The sequence below is a fragment of the Oncorhynchus masou genome, chromosome 5 (genome assembly GCF_036934945.1).
Source record: "Oncorhynchus masou masou isolate Uvic2021 chromosome 5, UVic_Omas_1.1, whole genome shotgun sequence".
In the NCBI taxonomy this organism is placed as follows: Eukaryota; Metazoa; Chordata; class Actinopteri; order Salmoniformes; family Salmonidae; genus Oncorhynchus; species Oncorhynchus masou.
This window is the reverse complement of record NC_088216.1, coordinates 69,048,301-69,066,141: the sequence shown is the minus strand read 5'-3', so window position 1 is coordinate 69,066,141 and position 17,841 is coordinate 69,048,301. Positions and strand designations below refer to the sequence as shown.

At 42.8% G+C, this 17,841-nt stretch overlaps 1 pseudogene; it reads right to left on the bottom strand.

Annotated features, from left to right (window-relative positions):
* Positions 1-1,423: 1,423 nt before the first annotated feature.
* LOC135540144 (protein kinase C delta type-like) overlaps positions 1,424-17,841 on the bottom strand; it is a 37,220-nt pseudogene continuing 20,802 nt past the window's right edge.

The following is a 17,841-nucleotide window of genomic DNA, read 5'->3' as shown; positions in this document are numbered from 1 at the left end:
TATTTCAGAGGAGGCAAATAATATTAATATTCTTTAACGTTGATTGAGACAGAAGCTTTAGCCTACCTTTGGCTAATTTCCCTATGGATTCAACACTTTGTTTAATCGTTGAACTAGAATATGGATCGCATGTATAACCGACTCACTTTTGTTGAATGGCATTTTTTTTTTAATATAAAAAAAACTGTGAAGGTGATATTGACTTTTGCCTGGAAAAATAAACGCATCGAGTTGCTTACATTTGCCTCATTGTTCCGCACAGAAATACATATACAGATGAGGAAACTGAAGGATATAATGGAATAACATAGCAGGCTTTGTTTCCACAATCAGAAAATCTAAGATTTGATGGAGGGGTGTCGGGGACTGTGTGATAATAAGGTGTTTGTGAAATGTTTGGGTGTGGAGCTTTTAGAAATATGCTTTCATAGCAATATGCTTCCAATTTCACGGCGAGCCAAATGTGTTTCTCGTTTTGACTAGGCTATATTAAAAGGAGCCCCGTTTGATAAAGGCATGTTCTCACGACGACGATGTAGACTAGGCTAAAGCTGAATTAATCCCCACAAAAGACCAATGCATTTGGTAGATGAATAGAAAACATTTCTGAGATTTCCGTTGCACAGTCGTTGCGAAAGGAAATGGTATAACTACAATTCAATAAACGTGGCATAAGGAGAATTCATTCAATATGCTTGAATGAATGGCACGAATGGCTTGAACATTAAAACCATTTGTAGCCTAACTTCTTTCCAATTTTACGTCGATTTGATCTTTCTTTAAAAAAATGTGGTCTAACTACGGCCATGATAATAACATATGAAACAAAGGAGGATAGTGTAATTTTGAAACATAACATGGGCCTATCTAACTTTATGTTGTTGAAAAAAACGAGTTCATGATAAAGTCTCAGATTTTACTGGTGTCCGAGATGCATAGGATGGAATAACATGCAGTCCTATGCTTAGAAATGCCTTACGGCTAGTCTTAATTCATGCAAACTTCATGAGCAAGTCAGCCTCGGAAGGCTTGTAATGTTGTCCGACGAGGTAATTATGCAACTTTTCAAACGTTGTAGAAGAGTGCAGTGAGCCTATATTGTGATGCCAGAGAGAGAGAGAGAGCGGACTCGGAGGACACTCCCGGTGCGCACTGCATGAATGTCGTCGGCCTTGGAGGCTCCGACACAATGAAGATATGAATAGTAATTGTAGCACCTGGCCGCTAGATGGCAGGGTAGCCAAAGTCCTATTGCAGCCAGTTAATAGGCCACCCGCCTGTGAAAGTGCATCTGAGTAGTGAAATTGTGAAAACATCATGCCAGGGAATAAAAACTAAACTAACCACTGACTAAGCCTACAAGGAGAATAGAAGGAAAAACAATTATCAGTAGCCTACAATATTGATATTTTCAGGACAACAATTTAGAGTTAAATATCTGTTTATTTATAATCAGATGTAAAATATGAAGACAGTAAAAAAAAGTATATCCTCACGTCACCAAATATTGCAACTATTTAGGGCAATATACAGTTCCTTCAGGAAGTATTTATACCCCTTGACTTATTCCACATTTTGTTGTCTTTCAGCCTGAATTGAAAATGGATTAAATATTTTTTTTCTCATCTATCTACACACAACACAAAATGACAAAGTGGAAATATGTTTTTTAGAAATGTTTTCAAATGGATTGAAAATTAAGTACAGAAATGTTCATAAGTATTCACACCCCAGAGTCAATACTTTGTAGAATAACCTTTGGCAGCGATTGCAGCGGAGTCTTTTTCTGGGTAAGTCTCTATGAACATGCCACACCTGGACTGTACATTTGCCCATTATTCCTATTCAAAATTCTTCAAGCTCTTTCAAATTGGTTGTGGATCATTGCTAGACAACCATTTTCAGGTTTTGCCATAGATTCTGCCATAGATTTAAGTCAAAACTGTAACTTGGCCACTCCGGAACATTCACTGTCTTCTTGGTAAGCAACCACTGTCGATGTGGTCTTATGTTTTAGGTTGTCCTGTTGAAAGGTGAATTTATCTTCTAGTCTGGTGGAAAGCTGACTGATCCAGGTTTTCCTCTAGGAATTAGCCTGTGCTTAGCGCCATTCCATTTCTATTTTATCCGGAAAAACTCCCCAGTCCTTAACGATTAGACATATACCCATAAGATGATGCAGCCACCACTATGCTTGAAAATATGGAGAGTGTCACTCAGAAATGTTTTGTATTAGATTTGCCCCAAACAAACACTTTGTATTCAGGACAAGAAGTTAATTGCTTTGCCATGTTTTTGTATTATGTACAGGCTTCCATCGTTCCCTTTGTGTATTAGGTGAGTATTGTGGAGTAACTATTATGTTGTTGATCCATCCTCAGTTTTCTCCTATCACAGCCATTAAACTCTGTAACTGTTTTAAAGTCGCCATTGGCCCCTGAGCGGTTTCCTTTCTGTCTGGCAACGGAGTTAGAAAAGATGCCTTTATCTTTGTAGTGACTGGGTGTATTGATGCACCATCCAAAGTGTAATAACTTTACCATGCTCAAAGGAATATTCAGTGGCTTTTTATTGTATTTTTTTACCTATTATAAATAGGTTCCCTTATTTACAAGGTATTAGAAAACCTCCCTGGTCTTTGTGGTTGAATCTGGGTTTGAAATTCACTGCTTCACTGAAGGCCCTTACAGATAACTGTATGTGTGGGGTACAGAGATGGTCTTTTTTCTATGACTGTGTTAATAACACTATTATTACACACAAAGTGAGTCCATGCAACTTGGCACTTGAAAAGCAAATTTTTACTCCTGAAATAATTTAAGCTTGCCATAAGAAAGAGGTTAGGTTGAAAAGTTGAATACTTATTGACTTAAGACATAAGCTTTTAATTTTGAATTAATCTGTAAAAAAAAATATATTTTTTTTAACATAATGGGTTATTGTTTTTGTAGGCCAGTGACCAAAATCTAAATGTAATACATTTTAAATTCAGGCTGTAATACCAATATGTGGAAAAAGTCAAGGGGTGTGAATACTTTCCGAAGGCAATGCACATATAATTTTAATTTAACGTACAGCATATTATTATTATTATTATTTGCTTTTTAAAATACCTACATTCAAGTAACACAAGACCCAATTTATCCATCCTTTTTCTAAAGGAATCCCCCCAACACACACCCATAACCTTCAAGACGAATTACTGCTGAGTGCCATTACATTAACTCCTTCCAGTATGTCGTCCCACTACATCTCACACTACTGTAACGCAGATCTGAATCAGAGTAGCTGTGGTTTGATCAGAGTAGCTCTGGTTTGTTCTGGAGAGTGGGGAAGCTGCAGTACCATTTACAAATCCTTAGTTTTAGATCATGTGGCTGGGCAGACAAAGGAGAGAGACTATCCATGCCTGTATAAATCTGTGCATCCTCTACTGGTTCTGAAACTTTGGTGTTCTATCATTTGTTTTTTTTTATGACCCTTTCAAATGAACTAATTGTACCTTCCACAGGGTACTGAATTCACACCTGAAAAAGTAAACGTTCTTTTCATTATAAAACATTTAAAATATACTCGAGATTCATGCTGTCACTCAGACATATTCATTCATGCATGCATTTATGCACTGTAAGTGAGTTCTCCAACACACACACACACCCCACACTTTTATATTGCTATCCTTGTGGGGGCCAAAAACTTGATTGCCATCCAAAATCTTATTTTCCCTAACCCCTAAATCTAACCTTAAACCCCAAACTATACCTAACCGTAACCCCTAGCCCCAACCTTAATTATAATCCTAATCCCCAAGTCTAAAATAGCATTTTTCCTTGTGAAGACCAGAAAAATGTCCTCACCTGCCTGAATTATCCTTGTTTTACTATCCTTGTGATGACTTCTGGTCCCCACAAGGACAGTAAAAACACAAAGGAATGATGTGAATGATGGGACGGGAAAGAGACATACAGTAGGCAGAGCACACGGGTGTGAGAGAGAGCCACATTTCACCCCTGACATCCCAGCATGGACAATACTAAACTACTGAATGATGGGACGGGAAAGAGACATACAGTAGGCAGAGCACACGGGTGTGTGAGAGAGCCACATTTCACCCCTGACATCCCAGCATGGACAATACTAAACTACTGAATGATGGGACGGAAAAGAGACATACAGTAGGCAGAACACACGGGTGTGTGAGAGAGCCACATTTCACCCGACATCCCAGCATGGACAATACTAAACTACTGAATGATGGGACGGAAAAGAGACATACAGTAGGCAGAACACACGGGTGTGTGAGAGAGCCACATTTCACCCCTGACATCCCAGCATGGACAATACTAAACTACTGAATGATGGGACGGGAGAGAGACATACAGTAGGCAGAGCACACGGGTGTGTGAGAGAGCCACATTTCACCCCTGACATCCCAGCATGGACAATACTAAACTACTGAACTATGGGGTGTGTGTAAATGAGTGTGTTGATGTATGGTGGGGGATAAAGTACAGTACATGGATTAATTCAAGGTTTGATCCCAAGGAAAAGAAAGAAACCATTATTGAAGGAACCACCACAGAGATAAATGCAACACTGGTTTCCCCCTCCTCCCTTTCCTATGCGTTTATAATGGTGTGGTTGAAACAAAGAGCTGGGGGAATCTTGTTGTGCCTTCATTTGTCCATAACGTGTTCCATCTTGAGGTTGATGAAAGAGAAGCCTGCAAAGGCTGTCTGGTCCATAGAGTCGATTAGGTTCTTGTCCGTGTGGGAGAGACGGGGCTTCTCACTCAGGAACTCCCGGTCAAAGTTGTTGCAGTCATTGGGGCCTTTCTGTGATTGGCAGAGAAGGGCTGTCAGTTCAACAAGAGACCAATGACACCATTCACAATACAACACCAAATAAACAATTAATATGGTGTAAAAAAATCTGAAAATAGCAAGTGTGGGAGTTTCACTAGCCACAGTTCCATTATAAGCCAGAGATCCAGATCGTACCACTTTAGGTTTGAAGGGGGGGTCCACCTCTCTCTTCTCCAGGGCAGGCCAGTTAAGGGTCTTGAAGAAGGAGTGGCCACGGATGTTGTCCACCACACCTAGCCTGCGACTGGGGTCTCTTTCAAACAGCTAGGGATGGGGAACAGAGACACGCAACAGCTTTGGGACAAGCATCCAGCTTGGATTTAAGGTGTGTGTTTTTGTGCCTGCATGTGTGTAGATGGGCAGGGTTGAGAGGGATATAATAGCAAGGTAAAAAAGGGTGTGGAAACATTGCTTCCATATGTAAGGGAACATAACATTTTAATCACAGGCAACATTGTGTCATTCCAATGCCTGTCTTTCTCTAAGTCTAGATGTGGCTGTGTATGAATGTCTGTGTGCAAAGGCTAGTGTTGATGAAAGTCAGGTGAAATTGCAAGACTGATTGCATTGTTTACTAGTGGACACCAATCTGCCACCCACTGTCACAGACTTACAGGCACACAACGTTGTGAAAAGGAGGTCAAGGTTGTGTGGGGAATTAGTGAGAAGAGAATGAGCAGCAGCTGCACCTTCTCCAATAGGTCCTTAGCCTCCTTGGTGATCCAGCGAGGGTAGTGAGGCACGTCCATCCTGATGGACTCAAACAGCTCATCCTCGTCATCACCCTGGAACGGCGACTGGCCAATCAGCATCTCATACACCAGTACCCCAAACGACCACCAGTCCACGGAGAAGGTGTACTTCTGTCCCAGCAGGATCTGAGGATGGACAGATATAGTTAGATAAGTTTGTTATATCTGGAGTACTTCTCCTGTCCTATTCGGTGTCCTGTGTGAATTTAAGTGTGCTCTCTCTAATTCTCTCTTTCTTTCTCTCTCTCGGAGGACCTGAGCCCTAGGACCATGCCGCAGAACTACCTGACATGATGACTCCTTGCTGTCTCCAGTCCACCTGGCCGTGCTGCTGCTCCAGTTTCAACTGTTCTGCCTTATTATTATTGGGCCATGCTGGTCATTTATGAACATTTGAACATCCTGGCCATGTTCTGTTATAATCTCCACCCAGCACAGCCAGAAGAGGACTGGCCACCCCACATAGCCTGGTTCCTCTCTAGGTTTCTTCCTAGGTTTTGGCTTTTCTGGGGAGTTTTCCTAGCCACCGTGCTTCTACACCTGCATTGCTTGCTGTTTGGGGTTTTAGGCTGGGTTTCTGTACAGCACTTTGAGATATCAGCTGATGTACAAAGGGCTATATAAATACATTTGATTTGATATACACATGGACAATGTTAAGAGTCATCTTCTACAGTCAGGATCAAAACACAGACTTACAAATAAATACAGGACAGAGAGTGTAAATTTCATTGCAAACAGAATCCTACAATACCCTATCCTGCACAGACACAGTCACACACCTCTGGTGCGATGTAGTCTGGCGTCCCACAGAAAGTAGTGGCCCGATTCTCTCCAAACACGTTCTCCTTGCACATCCCAAAGTCAGCGATCTTAATGTGGCCGTCTCTGTCCAGCATCACATTGTCCAGCTTCAGGTCCCTGTAGCAGGGAAGGGTTGGGAGGGGAGGGTCCATCTACTAAGCGCTAGTACAGGGATTAATAAGGGAAATCAAGTGCAAGGCCAGACGAGACCATTAAAGTTCATTGATCTCACCTGTAAATGATTCCTTTTGAGTGGAGAAACTGCAGTCCAATTATGATCTCTGCTGAGTAGAACCTGGGGGAGAAGAGTGGTAGAGGGCAAATAACTTCTGGGTGCATCATCCCTACGAAATGCCTACAGTCTGCCCTTAACCGGCTATGAAACTGTCGTGGGTGAGTTCTAAGTAAATAACTACTGCGTGTCTGGTGGATAGTGAGTTAACACTGTAGTCTGTCACTTACGTGGCTCTGTAGAGGTCAAAGCGACCCTTATCCTGTATGTGGAACATCAGGTCACCTCCATTCAGGTACTCCATCACGAAAAACAGGTGTTCCTGGTAACACACACACACAATCAGTTAACTTGGGTGTTTAGACAGTAGTTTGAGTGACACACATCAGTCTGATGAACAATTGTTCCTGGAGTGCTGTGTGTGGAGGTAGTGATAGATGACGGTAAATCCTAATGAAAGCTTTGGAGAGGGGTAGGGGTCTCACCCTGGTCTGGAAGGTGGAGTAGAGGTGTGTGAGGAAGGGGTTGTCCCAGGCCAGGGCCAGGACTCTCTTCTCCACCATGGTACATTCCACATCATCATCCATCAGAACCACATCTTTCTTCAGGGCCTTCACAGCAAAGTACTGTCCTCGCCCCCTCAGCTCAGCCAGCAGGACCTGGAGCGCCACACAGGAGAGGTGATACAGCACAGCCGAATACTCATGTTGAACATACTAAACTATCAGACCAGAGCAGGCCATTTTGTTAGGTTACAGCCTTGTTCTAAAATTGATTCAATTGTCCCCCCCGCCCCCCCATCAATCTACACACATCCCATAATGCATTGAGATGTATTGGCTATTTAATAAGACATTACAAATGAAATAACACATTTATATAAGTATTCAGACCCTTTACTCAGTACTTTGTTGAAGCACCTTCAGCAGCGATTACAGCCTCGAGTCTTCTTGGGTATGACACTACAAACTTGACATGGGAGTTTCTCCCATTCTTCTCTGCAGACCCTCTCAAGCTCTGTCAGGATGGATGGGGAGTGTTGAGGCACAGCTATTTTCATGTTTCTCCAGAGATGTTCGATGGGGTTCAAGTCCAGGCTGTGGCTGGGCCACTCAAGAACATTCAGAGACTTGTTCCGAAGCCACTCCTGCATTAGTCTTGGCTGTGGGCTTCGGGTCGTTGTCCTGTTGGAAGGTGAACCTTCGCCCCAGTCTGAGGTTCTGCGCGGTCTGGAGCAGATTTTTATCAAAGATCTCTCTGTACTTTGCCCCGTTCATCTTTCTCTCGATCCTGACTAGTCTCCCAGTAACTGCAGCTGAAAATAATTCCCACAAAATGATGCTGCCACACTATGCTTCACCGTAGGGATGGTGCCAGGTTTCCTCCAGGCGTGATGCTTGGCATTCAAGGCAAATAGTTTCATCAGACCAGAGAATCTTGTTTCTCATTGTCAGAGTCGTTAGGTGCCTTTTGGCAAAATGCAAGCGGGCTGTCATGTGCTTTTTACTGAGGAGTGGCTTCCGTCTGGCCACTCTACCATAAAGGCCTGATTGGTAGAGTGCTGCAGAGATCGTTGTCCTTCTGGAAAGTTCTCCCATCTCTACAGATGAACTCTGAGGCTTTTTCAGAGTGAGCATCATCTTCTTGGTCTTCTCCCTAGATTGCTCAGTTTGGCCGGGCGGCCAGCTCTAAGAAGAGTCTTGGTGGTTCCAAACTTCTTCCATTTAAGAATGAATGAAGCCACTGTTTGTGGGGACCTTCAATGCTGCAGAAACGTTTTGGTCCCCAGATCTGTGCCTCGACACAATCCTGTCTTGAAGCTCTACAGACAATTCCTTCAACCTCATGGCTTGGTTTTTGCTCTGACATGCACTGTCAACTGTGTGAACTTACATAGACAGGTGTGTTCCTTTCCAAATCATGTCCAAACAATTACATTTCCCACTGATGGACTCCAATCAAGTTGTAGAAACATCTCAAGGATGATCAATGAAAACAGGACGCACCTGAGCTCAATTTCGAGGCTCATAGCAAAGCATCTGAATACTTATGTAAATAAGGTTATGGGGTATTTTGTATAGATTGATGAGAAAATGTTTGTATGGAAACCATTTTAGAATATGGTTGTAATGTAACAAAATGTGGAAAAAGTCAAGGGGTCTGAATAGTTTTCGGATGCACTGTAGCTACTCCAACAATAGATAATAACACGGGACACATACTCCTGGAACCTTTTAGACAAAGCAGTGCTAGCAAGTGATGTGTTTGAAGGCCATTGAGTCTGTGTGCATGGGTGTCAGTGGCATGAGGAATGTAGCAGTGATTGTACCTTGCCAAAGCTGCCCTTGCCCAGCACCTTGTGGAACACAAAGCTGTCAATGGTGAGGCGGGTCTTGGGGGGATGCTGGCTGGGGCAGTGCCCTTACCTCCCTCCCACAGCTTCTCATAGCCTTCTGTTGAACACACACGCACAAAGAGACAGGCATAATGTCAATAGATGCATACACACGTAAACACCCACAAAAAACGAAAGAGAACTAAAAGACCTACATTGTTAAGGACCAAAATATTGTTTACTGCAGAATAACATGTGCTTTCAACTGCAGCAGTGACAGCTGCTTACCACTAGGGTCCGCTCCTGGGCTTTTGTTGAAGTCCTGGTAGATTCCAATGTCCGTTGACTCAGAATTGTTGGATTCAGACCGTCTTGAGGATTTCTGAAGAGGTATAATGCTATTACAATAGGGTTATGAATATGCATTCATGGCTCCATAAAATACATTAGTATGTTTGAATGTGGGCATGACCAGGTGTCTCTGTCTTTCTCACTTGGCTAACTTGGTTGAGGGCCTCAGCCAGGAGTTTCTGGTTGATTCCACAGAGATTTCCCACTTTCTTCTCACATTTGTGATGGGAGTTCATGCCACAGTCTAACAGGAGAGAAGAGAAAAGAGTAAGACAGTAGCTGGGAGAAAATGAAGGGAAAGATATAAGAGGCAGTTAAAATATTGGGTGGATTGAAGATTGTTCTCTATCAAACACCATTGCAAATACATTTGTTTTCCTGTTTGTACTTTAACTCTTTGCTCATTGTAACAACACTGTATATAGACATATAAAATGTCTTTATTCTTTTGGAACCTTTGTGAGTGTAATGTTAACTGTAAATGTTTTATTGTTTATTTTCTATTTGACTTGCTTTGGCAATGTAACCATATGTTTCCCTTGCCAGAAAGCATCTTATATTGAAATGAGAGAGAGAGACAGAGACAGAGATGGAGGCCTCACACCTACCTTCACACTTGAGGCCCTGCTTGACCATTCCCCAGAGCATACTGCCACAGTGGTCACAGAAGGTAGGGCTCATGTAGTTGTGGATCTTAAAGCGATGTGGCATGTCGATCTTAAATCGCTCCTTCTGGAACTGTGGATACACAGAGCTCCCATCATCAATGAGCTAGTCCATAGTACCCATGGGCACTGCACCCCCCAAAAAAAATGGGTGTCTGTGGGGCCTCACAGCCCTTCTGAACCTCCTCATGGTGCCCCACAAGGAGCAAGAGAGAGGGGACAGGGGCACACACCTACACCGATAACTAGTGGACTGACTCCACCCTCTCTTCCCTCACAGCACTGACTTGCCAACCACTCCACCTGTACTGTTCCCATACAGGCTGCAGACAGGGAACAGGTTCACCTCTAACCCCTGAAGAGAAGGCCTCTCTATCCTAACTGCCACAGGTGCTATAGAGCTGATCCCACTACTGCAAATACTCCAAGTCTTTCTAGTACTCCAAGGCTGCAACACTGATCAAAAGTGCTCCACTACTGGTAATAACTGTCCCATGCTGAATCCACTGGCACCATACTGGCTACTTTGGTCCCGTGCTGAATCCACTGGCACCATACTGGCTACTTTGGTCCCATGCTGAATCCACTGGCACCATACTGGCTACTTTGGTCCCATGCTAGCTAAATTACAGCTGAATAAAATGAGAAAAACAGAAGGAACCCGCACACTGCTCTTGATAGCATCACTGTTATTTAATAAGCTTTAAGTATCGGCCTCAGAGCCTTCGTCAGAGTTCAGATGTGTGAGCTCCATTTGAATTCTGCGCTAAATTACAGCTGGAATGAAGCACCACTGTTCAGTTTTAAACACAAGCATATTGATTTGACTGACACAGTTCTCCTGGTCTCTGATGGCTGTTGATTTGACCTCCCTGAAAGTGCCTCGTCTTGCCTATTGAAGGGTGTAGAATAACGTGGCACAGTTCGTACAGCTGCATGACTCCGATGTGATCAGAGAAAACAATATGGAAAAATTAGGACCCTAGTCAAAATATAAAATCAAGGGAATCAAGGGAATCAGTCCATAGAAAACGGATCTTCAAACACCATCTACAGTAGGTTACATGGTGCCATTTGGCCACACAGTATTATATCCAGGTTTTGTGTGTTTTGGGAGGTGAGGTCATGTTGCTCACCATAGTCTCTCTGCTGTTGGCTGCTGTTCCTGTGCACCTCCCGATGATTTTGTCAATACATTTCTTGTGGATGGCGGCGTTGCATTCTGAGACAGATTAAGCCACATTAGGAAAAGCTGCTATTTAAGATATTCACTTATTAATATGAGAAATTCGTGACTATTTTTGGGAGTAAATTATTGCAGAGTGAACGCTTTGGATGTTTCACTCCAAGCACCAAAACAACTACCATATAGTGAAAGATTTTAACGGCAAGAGGTCAGAGACACTCACGTCTGCACTTGTAGCCTTGCTTGTTGAATCCCCTGTTTAAAAAGAAAAACAGGGTAAAGATTCATACAATAAATTACTCATCTTTGTGCACTTTTCCCAAAAGGCATACTGACAGATAGTAAGAATATCTCAATATAAAGTATTGACAGTGACAATAAACAATGGTAGTTTAACAGAATGAGAGGAGAGACATTCATCTTTTGCACAAACTACACCATCCACACACACTAGGGACATTGGTCATTCCTCAACCTGTCACCATAAGGCACCAATAACAACTTTCTTCTCTGGCAGGAAGGGGGCAGCCCTGCACTGGTAATTGTGCTGACATTGTTGGAACATTGCAGCAACACCCTGTGGGTTTTCCCCAGACAGCGTCTCAGACAGCTCACAGAACAGGCACTGCCAGCCAGTCTTACTGTTATTGTTGGACAGACTGTTCCAGTTATGGATCAATTAGAGCTGTTAATTGGTCTACTCAGAGACCCCATGGGGGGCTCGTTTTGGGGTAATCAGTCGACTGTCTCTGTACTGTGGTTAACTGCTAAGCCAAGGCATAATACCGTTGTGTAGCAAAACGAAACACTTGTAAAACAGGTTGAAAGCTCAATGGTCTTTGTCATGGTCAGTGTGGTGGTCACGGTGGTGTTTGGATGGGGTGATCTGCGTCTCTCACCAAACAAACTCCCGGCAGACAGAGCAGAAGGTGGGCTGTCCGAAGAAAGTGGCTGTGAACTCATGGTTCTTGATGAAATGGACCTTGGCCTGTTTCATGGCTCCTCTCCGTCGGGTCAGTGTCATTGCCCCATCCTCCTCTTCACGCCCCTTCACGTTCGACTTAAACACTGCTCGGGACACATAATATTACAATTCATTATTTGATGTACTCAATCATATACCATTGTGTCTGCTGTGAGTGATATTATTAGATAGTGTGTTACATTGTGAGCTAAAAATGGTACCTTGGTGAAAATTTATTGTAAAAATTAACAATACAAAATGACTCAAGTAAAACTGAGTCACCCAGTAAAATACTACTTGAGTAAAAGTCTAAAAGTATTTGGTTTTAAATATACTTAAGTAAATGTAATTGTTAAAATACACTTAAGTATCAAAAGTAAGAATCATTTTACATTTATTATATTAAGCAAACCACACAATTTGTGTTTTTTAAATTTACGGATAGTCAGGGGCACACTCCAACATCATTCACAAACAAAGCATGTGTATTTAGTTAGTGCCAGATCAGAGGCAATATGACCAGGGATGTTCTCTTGATAAGTGTGTGAATTGGACCATTTTCCTGTCCTGCTAAACATTCAAAATGTAACGAGTACATTTGGGTGTATGGAGTAAAAAGTAAATTATTACAGGAATGCAGTGAAGTAAAATACAAATACACAAAAAAACTACTTAAGTATTACTTAAGTACTTTACACTACTGCAAAACATAATCATGTGCCCTGTATCTACATTGTTATATTCTAAAACCACATAAATTATTGCCCGTCTATACAGATATCTCAGCATTAGAGATGATTGCTTATTAAAGACATGCTCTGGAACTTTGGCGACTACTAAGTATTTGTTATCCTCCTGCTTTGGGCTGGATGTGTCAATGTGTAGTTCATAAAGTTCATTCGGAAAATATTACAGCATATTCTAAAATGTATTAAATTGTTTCTTCCCCCCATCAATCTACACACAATATCCCATAATGACAAAGTAAAAACAGGTTTTTAGAAATGTTTGCAAATGTATAAAAAAGGTGTAAATATCACATTTACATAATTATTCAGAACATTTACTCAGTACTTTGTTGAAGCACCTTTGGCAATGATTACAGCCTCAAGTCTTCTTGGGTATGACACTACAAGCTTGGGACACCTGTAATTCGAGAGTTTCTTCCATTCTTCCCTGCAGATCCTCTCAAAGCTCTGTCTGGAATGGGGAGCGTTGCTGCACAGCTATTTTCAGGTCTCTCCCCCTAGCTATTAGAGTTCTAGCCAATGAACTTCAGCCCCTCACCATTTGAGTGATAGCTAGCAAGATGCACACACAGCAGAGTGAGAGAGAGCGCAATGACTTTAGGTGCACATATGTGACATAAAATCGTACATTTTCAGGGGACACCTTTGGCTCGTGAGAGCTACTTTCAGAACTACTGGCTAAAAATTCAAAAGTACTGGAGAATCTCTTTAAACATCAAATCATCAAATTGAGAAAGATTAAGGAAAAGTCATCTAAAGAATGAGGTCAGGTCACAATTATTTGACTTTCAGAGTAAACAGTGAGAATGGCCTTCTGCAAAATGTGGCTGTAGCTGATGCAAACCAGAGACAGAAGAGAAAAGCGAGAAACTCTGCTACCAAATCTTTTGCTGATCGGGAAGGGCCACTCTGATCTACTTGTCCCCGGCCCACAGAGGGGGTGTCCCAGAGCGATACATCACACTAACTCATTTTTTCAGGGTGGAGCGAGGACACTAAATACACCAGATTCAGCTGTTCCCTCTTTCAATTGAGCATGCTAGATATTATGGAGAAACCGTCAGATCACGCGGGAAAGTTTAGATGGAGTTTAAGGGAGGTGATACGTGAAAGGTGTTTGTTTTGAATAATCTTGTTGTATGTATTGTATGTTCATGGGAGCCCCCTTGCAAATGAGACCCTGGTTTCACTCAAGAAAGGGAAAGCCCACTTACACAGACAGGAACCATGACAATTTTTGTCATTAGTGAATGGCCTGAGTAAACAATCTTATTTATTCACCATATTTGACACAAGCCAAGGGGACTCGGTCAAAGGTCATGGAAAGAAAACAAAGAGAGGTGTGAGAGAGGTAAACAAAGAAAATAAAACTGAAATGAGGACTGTGAGAAGACACAAAAGAGGGTGATGGAAGAGGACACAGCTGGGAAGATGGAGTAAAAGACAGGAGACTAATGAGAAAATTGGAGACTAACACATTTCCTCCTCGCCATGTCATTCCTTTGACTGGTGTGTATGTTTAGAGAGGAGATGCTCCCACCTGCCAACACTGGACACATGCTTTTCAGGAAAGCTGCAGAGAGAGGGGGTGGATAATGGATGCTGCTCCAGCCTACCCCCTCTCCTACCCTGGGCCGACCCAGAGCAGGTAAAGCCTGACTGGGACACTAACATACAGATTCCCCCTGGGTCTGGGTCCTATGCCAGCTCCTAGATACACACAATCCTCCTTCCAGGGCCTGTATGGCTGCTAGGCTGAGCGCCATGTGACAAGCTGGCCTGGCAGCCTGGAGGCCACTGTTTACTCTCTGTAGCCAGTGTGTTTGAGTGCTGGAGAGTACAGAGAGCGACATAGATTTACAATAAATGCTAGATTGAGAGCCTGTTTGTTTGGCTTACTACCTGCTGTGTCTGTGTCCTCCACAAAGAACTGGACGACCATCTGAACCTTTCCAGAAGGCTGCAGGTCTACCCAGAATTCAGCACAGCCGTTGCCCTTCTTACAGCGCTCAGCCAGTACGGACACGCCCACCGTGGCCTCGGCCAATGGCTCCTCTGCGGTCTTCATCAGAACCACTTGGAGGACACGGCCCTCGTAGATGTGGGCATCGAAAGAGGACTTCCAGGCAGGGTACATAGTGGGTTTCCTCTGGACTAGGGTCTTCCCCCGCTCTGGAGAGGGGGGGGGAGAGAGAGAGAGAGAGAGAAAGGTTACACCACCACCACAGCTTACACATGTGCATGACAAAGTGTGTTTGTATATGTGTGAAAGGGAGGGAGAGAGAAAAGTGTGTGTGTGTGTGTACACACACACACACACAGTGTTTCTGTGGTATCTGTACTAAACTATTTATATTTTTGACAACTTTTACTTTACTACATTCCTAAAGAAAATAATGTAATGTACTTTTACTTCCTTACATTTTCCCTGACACCCAAAGGTATTTTTATGCTTAGCAGGACAGGAAAATTGTCCAATTCACACACTTATCAAGAGAACATCACTGGTCATCCCTACTGACTCTGATCTGGCGGACTCACTAAACACACATGCTTCATTTGTAAATGATGTCTGAGTGTTGGAGTGTGCCCCTGGCTATCCGTAAATGTAGAAAAACAAGAACATTGTATCTTTTGGTTTGCTTAATATAAGGAATTTGAAATCATTTATACTTTTATTTCTAATACAAGTATATTTACTTAAGTATAACATTTACTTAAGTATAACATTTACTTTTGATACTTGAGTATATTTAAAACCAAATACTTTTAGACTTTTACTCAAGTAGTACTTTAGTTGGTGGCTTTCACATTTACTTGAGTCATTTTCTATTAAGGTATGTTTGCTTTTACTCAAGTATGACAATTGGGTACTTTTTCCCCACCACTGAGTAGTACCCAATGGGTAATGCTACTGACCAGTGCTGAGGGACTCCTTCATCTTAATTGCACAGAAGGGAGCGTCAGTCAGGGGTGGCAAGACACCCACATCAAACGCATTAAAGGCGATGCGTAAGAAGGGAGACATGGTGACCACTCATCCAGCAGCCTCCTGTGAAACATAGACACAATCAGGATTATAATTCTGAAATACAGACATAAATTCACAAACTCTTACACAACACATATCCTGAAAACAAGAAGTAGACACAGCTGTGGGCAGCGATTGCCAAAGAGACAGGAAATACAGAGGAAGTGGAAGCTACCCACTGTCACACGCCGCGCGCTGAAATAAAGCCCTTCATTAAAACATCAGAGGGAAGAGAGACTGTTGTGAAAGACTCTGAAGAAAAACCCTCTCCTGTTCCGCAAACTGTGTGAGAGAGTGAGAGCAATACAGGCCAGCGAGAAAAAAAGGAGAAAATCAGACAGAAATCAATGGGATCAGATTCACATGACATATTAATTCCCTGAGAGGGAGTGTTCTAAATCTGGTGCGCTGGCATTTCCTTCCCCTCCACTAACAGTGTCCATCCACCCTGCTCCTTCACATGCGTTTGATTTTCTGGCTGATATAGACAGACACGGATCAGGCCATTGAAATGCAGTCCTAGGGGTCCTACCCTGGGTAATGAGGCCAACCAGATCCCTACTCCTGCAAGAGCCTTCCATATCTGACCCAAAAAGGTTGAGGTCAGTTTTGCTGATATAGTGATATAGAACCCCAACCGGAGGAGAGACCAGGAGCATCATAGAGGAGAGGAAACAACACTGTGATGAGGTCTGTGAGCTCTCAGAACTGAGTGTTAACACAGCTGACTGGATATGCAGCAGAGGACCATGGCACGCTTTTTGTGACCTTGACGTTGTTACGAACCACAAAAGGCCTGACAATGTTGCTCATATTCCCCCAAAGCTACACTAACTACTAATTGTGCCCTGTGATAAAATCAGGGAGGGGACTGTGGATCTGTTTCCGACCATTAGTAGGTTAGTCACATGCGATATCTCAGACAGCACTGGCCCAATTTTAGAATTACAATAGTTTGGGGGTGCTTATATTTGTCCTGTTACACACAAGTGTTTTTTTTTTGCATATCCCAACTCGCCCTGAGACAACCGCAGGGAGTGGGGTCATGGTCAGGGGTCACCATTGTACAGCGCCCCTGGAGCAATTTGCCTTGCCCAAGGGCACAGCAACAGATTATTTTCACTTTGTCATCTCTAGTATTGAAACCAGCAACATTTCAGTTACTGGCCAAACGCTCTAACCGAGGCTACCTGCTGGTCAGAATTTGACAAAACTTGGGTGAACGATGAGTCTTGCCATAGAGATCCGGCATTTACAACATTACAATGATTGGCTGAAGACGGGAGCTATAGTAATCTCGATTGGCCCAACGGGGGGGGGGGGAGAGACATGCCTTGTTTTCATATGACAGGCTGCACACCTTCAAAGGATCCATAACTTTGGCTGTATTAATATGAACTGGTAAATCCAGTAAGACTGCTCACTCAGCTTACTGCTCCCAACAATTTCAAAATGTGACAGCCGTCCTCTTCAGATGCTTTTTAAAGAATTTCATTCAGTTTCTGGGATTATGACACCTCTTGTTCTGCCACTAGATCTTGTGGAATCCATGTCTTGCATAATGCAACAGGACCAATGGACAGTGAGTGGGGAAATACCTTCTTATATAAGAAAGGCTAATTCAGAACAAAAAATTAGAGGAGCAGAGCTACAAATGGTATGAGTTAGCATGCCAAAGAGGGAGGCAGAATTAGCCTACATCATAATCCCCCAAGCAGCCATGAAATCCCACAGAATTCCTTCAAGAATTTCCACACAGTGGTTTTCTTATGAGCTTTGTGTCATAACTACCCTACTTTCCTCTTTTGAGTCTTTGTGAGCATAATCATGTGGATTAACGAACAGTATTTTCAGAGAAGTACTACTTCCTTGTAACCCAACTAAGGATACATCTCATGACTCAAGCC